The sequence below is a fragment of the Hyla sarda genome, chromosome 6 (assembly GCF_029499605.1).
Source record: "Hyla sarda isolate aHylSar1 chromosome 6, aHylSar1.hap1, whole genome shotgun sequence".
Lineage (NCBI taxonomy): Eukaryota > Metazoa > Chordata > Amphibia > Anura > Hylidae > Hyla > Hyla sarda.
The window spans coordinates 81,579,724-81,591,744 of record NC_079194.1 but is presented as its reverse complement, the minus strand read 5'-3'; the positions used below and the strand labels follow the sequence as shown (position 1 = coordinate 81,591,744).

Genomic DNA, 12,021 nt, shown 5'->3' with positions numbered 1-12,021 from the left:
ACGCCTTGCTGTACACTTGTACAGTCTTTAATTCATAACTCAGGAAGTGTTTGTCACGTTTTGGCACGAGCCTCCGGCTTTTAATCTGTGTTATAATTATAGCAAAGAAAAAAAAAGCTGAAAAAACACACACAAGCATAAACTGATAGGGAAAGGCGAGGTTCAAACGTCCACGAAACATCCACACTCTTTCCTTCCAACGTCATCGGAGTGATTACCACCAGCTACTTTAGGAAAGGGAAAACTTTTTAGTTACAAATTTGGAACATGGAAAATAAGATGTGAGCCATACATCAAGATGATCCCCGACAGCTCTACATGGGCACTTAATGGAACTTGTCATTGTTCTTGCATTCAGTGGGAAACAAAAGGTTAACCAAGTAAAGGCATTCCATAGAATAATTTATTATTGGGCTAAATCAAAACATTAGAAAAGTATTGGTATAAAATAACTACTGTCCTATGCAGTGCTATGCTGTAAGTTTATTTACCTACCACCCTTAAGGGGTGCGACTTGAAGAGCTAGCACACGAGGCCCGATACAGTAGTTTGTAAGTTGCATGGTAGTCATGGGCTTAAATTCTAAAGGTGGCCATATACTTTAAATAACTGCTGGTCAAATGTTCCTTTAGCCAACAGTTACTGTATCTCTCAGGATCTTCCTATACACATGAATGTTTGGCATTGGTGAATGTTTTTTTTTAGGGAGGGGTAAGCTGCAGCCAGAAAACTATAGCACCGGCCTGGCTCTACTCTCTACCACCACCATCTGTTGATGGACAGCCTGGAATAGGGCTGGGCGGTATACTGGTTCATACCGTATACCGAAATTTTTGTGCTGCACGATATGAATTTTTCCCATACCGCAATCCCGGTTTGGGCCCCTCCCCCTTGGGAATGAATTAATCAGCCCACTGCTGCGCTGTCCCCACATCGGGGAACTAATTATATGTGACCCGCCAGCGCTGTTCTGCTCCCCCCCCCACCAAATCATGTTACCCGCCAGCACTGTTCTGCTCACATATGTCACCCGCAAGCACTGCCCTCCTCCTCTTTGGTGCGGGCCGCTGGCGATGGAACTCTATATTGTACGCCAGTGGTCTCCAACCTGCGGACCTCCAGATGTTGCAAAACTACAACTCCCAGCATGCTCGGACAACGGCTGTCCGGGCATGCTGGGAGTTGCAGTTTTGCAACAGCTAGAGGTCCGCAGGTTTGAGACCACTGCTGTACGCTGTATCCCTATGCCTGGGGTGCAAAAGATAAAGAAAATAAACCTTAACTACGTCGGCCTTACGCTGGGGACGGGAGCGTCGGACATCCGTCAGCCTATCACCGGCCGGAGCGATGTCCTGCCCCTGTCCTGTCATGTAAGGAGCTCTGGCCGGCTTCTTAGATGCGTTTAACCTATCACTGGCCCAGCGTAAGGCCAACGTAGTTAAGGTTTATTTTCTTTATCTTTTGCAGCCCGGGCATAGGGATACAGCTTACAGCCGTGGTCTCAAACCTGTGGACCTCCAGCTGTTGCAAAACTACAACTCCCAGCAAGCCCGGACAGCCGTTGGCTGTCCGGGCATGCTGGGAGTTGTAGTTTTGCAACATCTGGAGGTCCGCAGGTTGGAGACCACTGGCGTACAGTATAGAGTTCCATCGCCGGTGGCCTCCAACAAAGAGGAGGAGGGCAGTGCCTGCGGGTGACATATGTGAATAGTACCCCGCTGGGCTGATAATTTATTTGGGGGGGGGGGGGAGCAGAACAGCGCTGGCGGGTAACATGATTTGGGGGGGGGGGAGCAGAACAGCGCTGGCGGGTCACATGATGAAAATACTGTGATACACATATTTGGTCATACCGCCCAACTCTATTCTGGAGGCCATACGCCTTTGAGAGATAGTTGAATCTGCCACTGTCACTGCCACCTTAGTATAAGTTGTCTGGCCACCGTCACTTTGCATCCATCTGATTTCCTTACATTCCTTGCAGCTTGTTACTACATAGTAGCCTTCTTTGCAGCACTAGAAACTACAAACTACACTGTTACATTAGTATAGCATATAAAGGCATATTATAGTACAATAGGGTCACCAAAAATCTATGAAGTTGTCCTTAACTGTATGATGCCTGTGTACGTGAGGCCTACCTGTTCTACGTTTCGTCTGTTCTTCGTTTTTATTCATAGCACTGTTGCCTTGCAGCGCTGGGGTCCTACGTTCAAATCCAACCAAGGACATCTGCAAGGACATCTGTGGGTTTGCTTCGGGTACTTTGGTTTTCTTCCTACACTCCAAAAATATTAGGAATTTAGATGTGCAGCGCCGTGGAATATGTCAGCGCTATATAAATGAATACTGTAGGTAAAAATAACCACTGTTATTTATTAAAATGGAAATTAAAATTAGATACAAATGTTTCAGCTATTTACTACTACAAGCTGTACAAAGATTTTGTTAATGGAGAACATCATGCTTGGATTGTGTCTTAGGAAACAATTTGACGCCAACAATGCTTCAGTTTTGTTTTTTTAATCTGAAGGACTCCCTAATATATAGTAACAATGAGAATTGCCATCTCTTCTGGTGTTCCCCTTTAGTATTTAACCCACCATTTGTATCAAAGTTATTGTTTTGTTCCAATTTCACATCTCTGCCCTAAAGACTTTCATTGCACAGTGCATAGAAATGTCATTTGCGCTGTCGTAGTTGTGTATTTAGACAGCTGCACAGGATAACTTCTCTAGCTCTGCCCGCTCTATCATTTCTATTGTTCCTCTATACAATAAGTCTCTTTACAAAGATTCTATTCTCAGAATCTCGGCAGCTCATCTTCAGTATCTGCAGACAATGGCGCACTACAACTTGTTGTTTTTGATGTAGGTCGCACACAGTCTTCAATATTCACTCTTTTCTGTACTGTATGGGTGCATTTGTCTTTTTGTATACTAACAATCACAAAATCCATTTTATTCTTGCAACTTACTGAATGCTTTACCGCATAATGATCCGCAGCACCACTTCCCATTGCTCTGGGAGATGCATTTATTTCATCTGGTCATGTGTTTTTGTACAGTCAGTTTTTAGAATTTGACTATTTTACTACAGAATGAATGTATCCTATGAATAGGTCATGTCGCAACATGTCATCAGTACGGCAGTCAGATGTCCGCTGTGTGTGGTTAAATGTTACTCAGTACTTTTTTTTTGTGTGGGAACCAACAACAAAGGGGTATTGCAGTGATTCCCCACTGGATAGGGGATATGATCTGTAGGGGTCCAACCTCTGGGACCCCCACGATTCTTTGAACAGGGACCCAACTATCCTAACTGAATGGAGCACTGGGTTGGCACGTGCACCATTCATTCTCTATGGAGCCGCTAGAGATAGCCAAGTAAAGGGTTATGCTATCCTGGCAACTCCATAGAGAATTGTTGGTTTGTTTCCCAACCCAGCGCTCCATTCAGTTGGGATAGTTGGGTCCCTGTTCAGAGGATCGTGGGGGATCCCAGAGGTCGGACCTTTATGATGAGACCTTAACCCCTTAAGGACCGAGCCCTTTTTCACCTTAAGGACCAGAGCATTTTTTGCAATTCTGACCACTGTCACTTTAAGCATTAATAACTCTGGAATGCTTTTAGTTATCATTTTGATTCCGAGATAGTTTTTTCGTGACATATTCTACTTTAACTTAGTGGTAAAATTTTATGGTAACTTGCATCCTTTCTTGGTGAAAAATCCCCAAAGTTGATGAAAAAAATGAAAATTTTGCATTTTTCTAACTTTGAAGCTCTCTGCTTGTAAGGAAAATGGATATTCAAAATAAATGTTTTTTTGGGTTCACATACACAATATGTCTACTTTATGTTTGCATCATAAAATTTATGAGTTTTTACTTTTGGAAGACACCAGAGGGCTTCAAAGTTCAGCAGCAATTTTCCAATTTTTCACAAAATTTTCAAACTCGCTATTTTTCATGGACCAGTTCAGGTTTGAAGTGGATTTGAAGGGTCTTCATATTAGAAATACCCCATAAAAGACCCCATTATAAAAACTACACCCCACAAAGTATTCAAAATGACATTCAGTAAGTGTATTAACCCTTTAGGTGTTTCACAGGAATAGCAGCAAAGTGAAGGAGAAAATTCAAAATCTTCATTTTTTACATTCGCATGTTCTTGCAGACCCAATTTTTGAATTTTTGCAAGGGGTAAAAAGGAGAAAATTTTTACTTGTATTTGAAACCCAATTTCTCTCGATTAAGCACATACCTCATATGTCTATGTAAAGTGGAGCGACAAATGGTTTTTGGGGAGCATATCACCTTTAGGAAGCCCCTATGGTGCCAGGACAGCAAAAAAAAAAAAAAAACATGGCATACCATTTTGGAAACTAGACCCCTCGGGGAACGTAACAATGGGTAAAGTTAACCATTTTTAAAAAGGGTAATAGCAGAAAATACCCCCCAAAATTTGAAACCCAATTTCTCCCGATTCAGAAAACACCCTATATGGGGGTGAAAATTGCTCTGCTGGTGCACTACAGGTCTCAGAAGAGAAGCAGTCACATTTGGCTTTTTGAAAGCAAATTTTGCTCTGGGGGCATGCCGCATTTAGGAAGCCCCTATGGTGCCAGAACAGCAAAAAAAAAAAAACACATGGCATACCATTTTGGAAACTAGACCCCTCAGGGAACGTAACAAGGGGTAATGTGAACCTTAATACCCTACAGGTGTTTCACGACTTTTACATTTGTAAAAAAAAAATTATTTTTTACCTAATATGCTTGGTTTCCCAAAATTTTTACATTTTTAAAAAGGGTAATAGCAGAAACCCCCCCCCCCCAAAATTTGAAGCCCAATTTCTCCCGATTCAGAAAACACCCCATATGGGGGTGAAAAGTGCTCTGCTGGCGCACTACAAGTCTCAGAAGAGAAGGAGTCACATTTGGCTTTTTGAAAGCAAATTTTGCTCTGGGGGCATGCCGCATTTAGGAAGCCCCTATGATGCCAGGACAGCAAAAAAAAAAAAAAACATGGCATACCATTTTGGAAACTAGACCCCTCGGGGAATGTAACAAGGGGTTAAGTGAACCTTTATACCCCACAGGTGTTTCATGACTTTTGTATATGTAAAAAAAATTTTTTTTTTTTACCTAAAATGCTTGTTTTCCCAAAAATTTTACATTTTTAAAAAGGGTAATAGCAAAAAATACCCCCCCAAAATTTGAAGCCCAATTTCTCCCGAGTACAGCGATACCCCATATGTGGCCCTAAACTGTTGCCTTGAAATACGACAGGTCTCCAAAGTGAGAGCGCCATGCGCATTTGAGGCCTAAATTAGGGACTTGCATAGGGGTGAACATAGGGGTATTCTACGCCAGTGATTCCCAAACAGGGGACCTCCAGCTGTTACATAGTTACATAGTTACATAGTTACATAGTTACATAGTTAGTACGGTCGAAAAAAGACATATGTCCATCAAGTTCAACCAGGGAATTAAGGGGTAGGGGTGTGGCGCGATATTGGGGAAGGGATGGGATTTTATATTTCTTCATAAGCATTAATGTTATTTTGTTCCATGAATGTATCTAATCCTGTTTTAAAGCTGTTAATTGTTCCTGCTGTGACCAGTTCCTGAGATAGACCGTTCCATAAATTCACAGTCCTCACTGTAAAGAAGGCGTGTCGCCCCTTGAGACTAAACCTTTTCTTCTCCAGTTGTAAAACTCCCAGCATGCCTAGACAGTCAGTGGCTATCTGGCAATACTGGGAGTAGTTGTTTTGCAACAGTTGGAGGCTCCGTTCTGGAAACAGTGGCGTACCAGACGTTTGTCATTTTTATTGGGGAGGGGGGCTGTGTAGGGGTATGTGTATATGTAGTGTTTTTTACTTTTTATTTTATTTTGTGTTAGTGTAGTGTTTTTAGGGTACAGTCGCACGGGCGGGGGTTCACAGTAGTTTCTCGCTGGCAGCTTGAGCTGCAGCAGAAAATTTGCCGCAGCTCAAGCTTGCAGCCGGATACTTACTGTAATCCTCCACCCATGTGAGTGTACCCTGTACGTTCACACTGGGGGGGGGGGGGGACATCCAGCTGTTGCAAAACTACAACTCCCAGCTTGTACGGTCTATCAGTGCATGCTGGGAGTTGTAGTTTTGCAACCGCTGGAGGCTCCATTTTGGAAACAGTGACGTACCAGCCGTTTTTCATTTTTATTGGGGAGGGGGGCTGTGTAGGGGTAAGTGTATATGTAGTGTTTTTTACTTTTTATTTTATTTAGTGTTAATGTAGTGTAGTGTTTTTAGGGTACAGTCACACGGGCGGGGGTTCACAGTAGTTTCTCGCTGGCAGTTTGAGCAGTGGCAGAAAATTTGGCGCAGCTCAAACTTGCAGCCGGATACTTACTGTAATCCTCCGCCCATGTGAGTGTACCCTGTACCCTGGGGGGGGGGGGGGGGGGGTTGAGAAACATCCAGCTGTCGCAAAACTACAACTCCCAGCATGTACGGTCTATCAGTGCATGCTGGGAGTTGTAGTTTTGCAACAGCTGGAGACACACAGGTTGTGAAACACCGAGTTTGGTAACAAACTCAGTGTTTTGCAACCAGTGTGCCTTCAGCTGTTGCAAAAGCTACAACCCCCAGCATGTACGGACAGCGGAAGGGCATGCTGGGTCTTGTAGTTATGCAACAGCCGGAGGCATACTACATTGGCTGGGGATGCTGGGGATTGTAGTTATGCAACAGCCGGAGGCATACTACATTGGCTGGGGATGCTGGGGATTGTAGTTATGCAACAGCTGGAGACACACTGGTTTGCTACTTAACTCAGTGTGCCTTCAGCTGTTGCAAAACTACAGCTCTCAGCAGTCACCGACAGCCAATGGGCATGCTGGGAGTTGTAGTTCTGCAACCACCAGATGCACCACTACAACTCACAGCATGCACTTTAGCTGATTGTGCAAGCTGGGAGTTGTAGTTATACAACAGCTGAAGGTACACTTTTCCATAGAAAGAATGTGCCTCCAGCTGTTGCAAAACTACAAGTCCCAGCATGCCCATAAGGGCATGCTGGGAGTTGTGGTGGTCTGCCTCCTGCTGTTGCATAACTACAGCTCCCAGCATGCCCTTTTTGCATGCTGGGAGCTGTTGCTAAGCAACAGCAGGAGGCTGTCACTCACCTCCTGCTGCTGCTCCACGATGCCGCCGCACAGGTCAGTCCCTCGCCGCCGCCGTCGCTCCTGGGGCCCCGATCCCAACAGGGACGCCGGGGATCGGGGTCCCCAGCACCCGGGGTCTTCTGCCCGCACCCGCTCACGTCCTCCGGAAGAGGGGCGGAGCGGGTTGCGGGAGTGACACCCGCAGCAGGCGCCCTGATTGGTCGGCCGGGAATCCGGCCAACGAATCAGGGCGATCGTGAGGTGGCACCAGTGCCACCTCACCCCTGCTGGCTCTGGCTGTTCAGACGGCCCCGATCAGCCAGTAATTCCGGGTCATCGGGTCACTGGAGACCCGATTGACCCGGAATCCGCCGCAGATCGCTGGACTGAATTGTCCAGCGATCTGCGGCAATCGTCGACATGGGGGGACATAATGACCCCCCTGGGCGATATGCCGGGATGCCTGCTAAACGATTTCAGCAGGCATCCGGCCCCGGCTCCCTTCTGGCTAGTGGCGGGGGCCGGAAATGCTCAGGGCGTATCCATACGCCCTCGATCCTTAAGGACTTGGAAACGGGGGCGTATGGATACGCCCTATGTCCTTAAGGGGTTAAAGGGGTACTCCTGTGGAAAACTTTTTTTTTTAATCAACTGGTGCCAGAAAGTTAAACAGATTTGTAAATCACTTCTATTAAAAATTCCTAATCCTTCCAGTAATTTTTAGGGGCTGTATACTAAAGAGAAATTCAAAAAAGAAATGTATTTCCTGTGATGTCCTGACCACACTGCTCTCTGCTGACCTCTGCTGTCCATTTTAGGAACTGTCCAGAGAAGCATATGTTTGCTATGTGGATTTTCTCCTGTACTGGACAGTTCCTAAAATGGACAGCAGAGGTCAACAGAGAGCACTGTAGTCAGGACATCACAGGAAATGCATTTCTTTTTTGGATTTCTCTTTAGTATACAGCCCCTAAAAAGTACTGGAAGGATTAAGATTTTTTAATAGAAGTGATTTACAAATCTGTTTAACTTTCTGGCACCAGTTGATAAAAAAAAAAAAAAAAAAGGTTTCCATGGGACTACCCCTTTAAGTGATCAGACAGTAAATTCATATCTTGTGGATAGAGGACACATTTTTAAATGCTGGGAAAACCCTTTAGGTTGCTCTGCAGAACCATCACGGGATAAACTAGGCATTTCACAAAGTTTGTCATTTTATTGAAATCAATGGGCTGTCCATGCAATGTACATGCATGCTAAGTCCTCCAGAGATTCTTTTTGTATCTACTCTTCACTTTGGCTAATAGACAAGGCTCCTTCATTGGGGTCCTCCCCTCTATTTATTCAGAATTTCCTCAACTAAGTATTAAAAATGGCTTTTCTCTACCAATCTCATTTTTGGACAGTAAAAATTGAGATCTTCTTAAATTAAATTATGTAGTCCCATCCTATAGGTGCACATGAATGTCATACATAGACGTCCTTTAGTCAAGACTGCACAGTGGAGAGCTATCTGAAAGAGTCTTAGCTTGACTTTACTGTATATTACATGGCTACCAATGCATCTGAATTGGTGTCATCTTATATTACATTTATGATTTAATATGATTTTATGTATTTTAAAAGAATATAAAGCAATTAAAGAAGAAGTATCATAGAAAAAAACGTATTCCCTATTGCTGAGGGTCCAATCACTGGGGCCCCCCGCGATCTCCTGTATGGAGCCCCAGCACTTTTCCACAGAGGTACATCACGCCCCCTCTAAATAGCTCTATGGGAGAGTCAAAGATTGCCAAACAGCTCTCCCATAAAGCTATATAGAGGGGGCGGGGGTCATGACACACCGCTGTGAAGGAGGGCCGGGGCTCCAAACAGGAGATTGCGGGGGGGGGGCAGCATTCGGACCTCCCATGGATAGGGGATACAGGGGATGGAGCAGCGTGATGTCATGGCTCCGCCCCTCGTGACATCACGGCCCGCCCCCTTAATGCAAGTCTATGGCAGGGGCGTGACGACCGCCACGCCCCCTCCCATAGACTCGTATTGAGGAGGTGGGCCGTGACGTCACGAGGGGCAGAGCCGTGGTGTAACGATGCTCCGGCCCCTGTATTGCCCGCCATTACGTGCAGAGCGATCTCGCTCTGTGCAGTAATGACAGCGCGGTGCCGCAGCGGCGATCCAGGGGGTCGCCAGCAGCGGGACTACGGTGATCTGACATCTTATCCCCTATCCTTAGGATAGGGATAAGATGTCTAGGGGCGGAGTACCCCTTTAAAAGTATTCAGAGCTGCGTTTTCTTCGTCTTTAAAAATGTGGTACAAAAATTGTGTGTAATAGTCTTTCAACCCTTTTATCATACTGTGTTTCCCTAAAAGTAAACACCTTGCTGAAGTGTTGCATAGTCTAAAATGTAGATGGGAGTACCAGGGTGTGTTGAGAGGCAATTTTGGTGAAACTATGTGAAAGTTATAGAATAGTATTAAAAAAAAAGACCCTGTATTGTTACTATTGTAATTGCTACATTTTTAAGTTGTTAATATTTGGTTAATGCTGTTTGTTGCAAACTGTACCTTCCCTGGTGCTGATGGTGCTTTAAAAACTTATATTACTTTCTTTTAGTTTCTCAGCCAAGTGTCAAGGAGGCGGTTCTGAGCTGCACAAGTGCCCCAACCTAGCACACCTTCTTACTCCCAGTCACCTCCCAGGCCCTTCTTGATTGATGTGCAGAGCCCTTTCAATCAAGGAGGTCCTTGGAGGTGAGGACAGGTGAGGAGGCGTGTCAAGCTGTGATACTTAAGGTCCACCTTTTTGACACTTGGCTGAGAAACAAAAACAAAGTTTTATAAGTTTTGCAACCAACATCAGTTGCAACCAACATCAGCTTTATACCATGATAGCTATCCAATGGGAGCCTGTAGCTTTTGGCAGCAAATGCTGTACAGCTGACAGATTCCCTTCCAGATCTGGAGTCATGCCATTTTTTTTTAAATAATTTTTACGGTGCCATCATATCACATACACAGAGGTATACTGTATCTAAAATGCCAGCATGAATCCTAAGTATTTTAAGGGTGAAATATTCTGCATCCGTACAACTCAGATCTGTAATATGGCAGTGTGCCCTCAAGTAATGGTCGAATATTTTGGTATTGTTCTTCAAACAATACCCTGTCTTCAAACCTTACAATGATTATCAAATTATTTAAAGCTATATATATATATATATATATATATATATATATATATACCAACAATCACATATATCAAATGAGATTAAAAAGGCAAAGGTACCCAATAGCGGAGGTAACTGCGGCAGAGATTATAATTAATAACATGACATAGCAAATATAAGGTGACCACAAACTAATGTTACATCTCCAAAAAAGTGCATGTGCTATATAGAAAAGTGCTATAATAAAGGGGGTTAACCAGGTATAATACCTAGCCAATATTGCACCTACTATAAAGTGCATGTGCCTCTGGCTAGATTGCTATTCTATTCTCACCCTGTAACTTGTAAATTGCATATATAGCATATAGCAGCATCTTATTGCCATAGTATGTCTGAAAAGTCCTTACCATGTGGAACTGCACTCTTGTACCTCTGTGACCCCTACAGCTGTTTCGGCTCATTCCTCAGGAGCCCCCTGAGTATATATCCGCACTCACCACTGGGAACGGGACTCAATGCTCCTATCTGAACGCGGCCACCGGACTAAGACTGCAGAGATGCATGGGCGCCCAGAGGCTATCACCGGTAATTTTGCGCGTGTGCGCTTCTTCCGGCCTCTTCTTAGGGGGTGATAGCCTCTGAGCGCCCATGCATCTCTGCAGTCTTAGTTCGGTGGCCGCTTCCAGATAGGAGCATCGAGTCCAATTCCCAGTGGTGAGTGCAGATATCTACTTTTTCTTTTATACTGCATATCTTATAAGCCTGCCTTTGCCTTATATCCCAGCACCATTGCTACACTCACTAAGAAGACTGTTTGGTTCCGCTACACTGCTAGCGCACATTGGGTTGAACCCCAGCACAGCTGATCACTAGTGGTGCCATAGATTATTGTCTCCACACACGTATATATATATATGTATGTATATATACATATATATATATATATATATATATATATATATTTGTCATCAAAGATGAAAAGATGGCACTTCGCAGTGTGGATACAAATAGTGCAGATTTATTAACTTACAAGAGTCAGCGGGTTATATAGATCCAAGAGAGGGAGCAGACAGATGGAACAACATCCGTTTCATGGTTAAACGGCGCTTCTACTGGTTCCTACACAGTTCACATCAAGACACACCTCTATATACTTAAGTGCTACACCTCCATGTAGAACCAGTAGAAGCGGCATTTAACCGCAAAACTGACATTGTTCCATCTGTCTGCTCCCTCTCTTGAATCCATATAACCCGCTGACTCTTGTAAGTTAATAAATCTGCACTATTTGTATCCACATTGCGAAGTGCCATCTTTTCATCTTTGATGACAAGTGTTGAATATCGTATATTGTTGTTGGATTGAGCGCCTCTACCAGTGGACTGTATAGAGCCGAGTATACACCTCATCACCTCCCATCTACTACTGTCCTTGCAGGAGTTAGTAGTGCCGACCCCCATGTCTATCTTGTCTACTATATATATATATATATATATATATATATATATATTTATGTTTAGATAAAACATTTTATTTTATGTGTGTAGCAGCATTATTCCTTTTCTGAAGCAGTTGTAGATTATACATCCTTGTACATTATACATAGTCAGTGTTTGTTACAGACAAGGAGATAACATTCTGTGTGGACAGAGCTCTGATTGATGTAACTGACGGTACTAATGTTACTTCTTCTCCTGT

The 12,021-nt window shown here is 44.0% G+C and overlaps 1 protein-coding gene across 2 annotated transcripts in view; it reads left to right on the top strand.

The window, feature by feature from the left end:
• LOC130275818 (protein Wnt-7a) overlaps positions 1-12,021 on the top strand; it is a 101,506-nt gene that overhangs the window by 14,106 nt on the left and 75,379 nt on the right. The gene's annotated exons all lie outside the window — the stretch shown is intronic.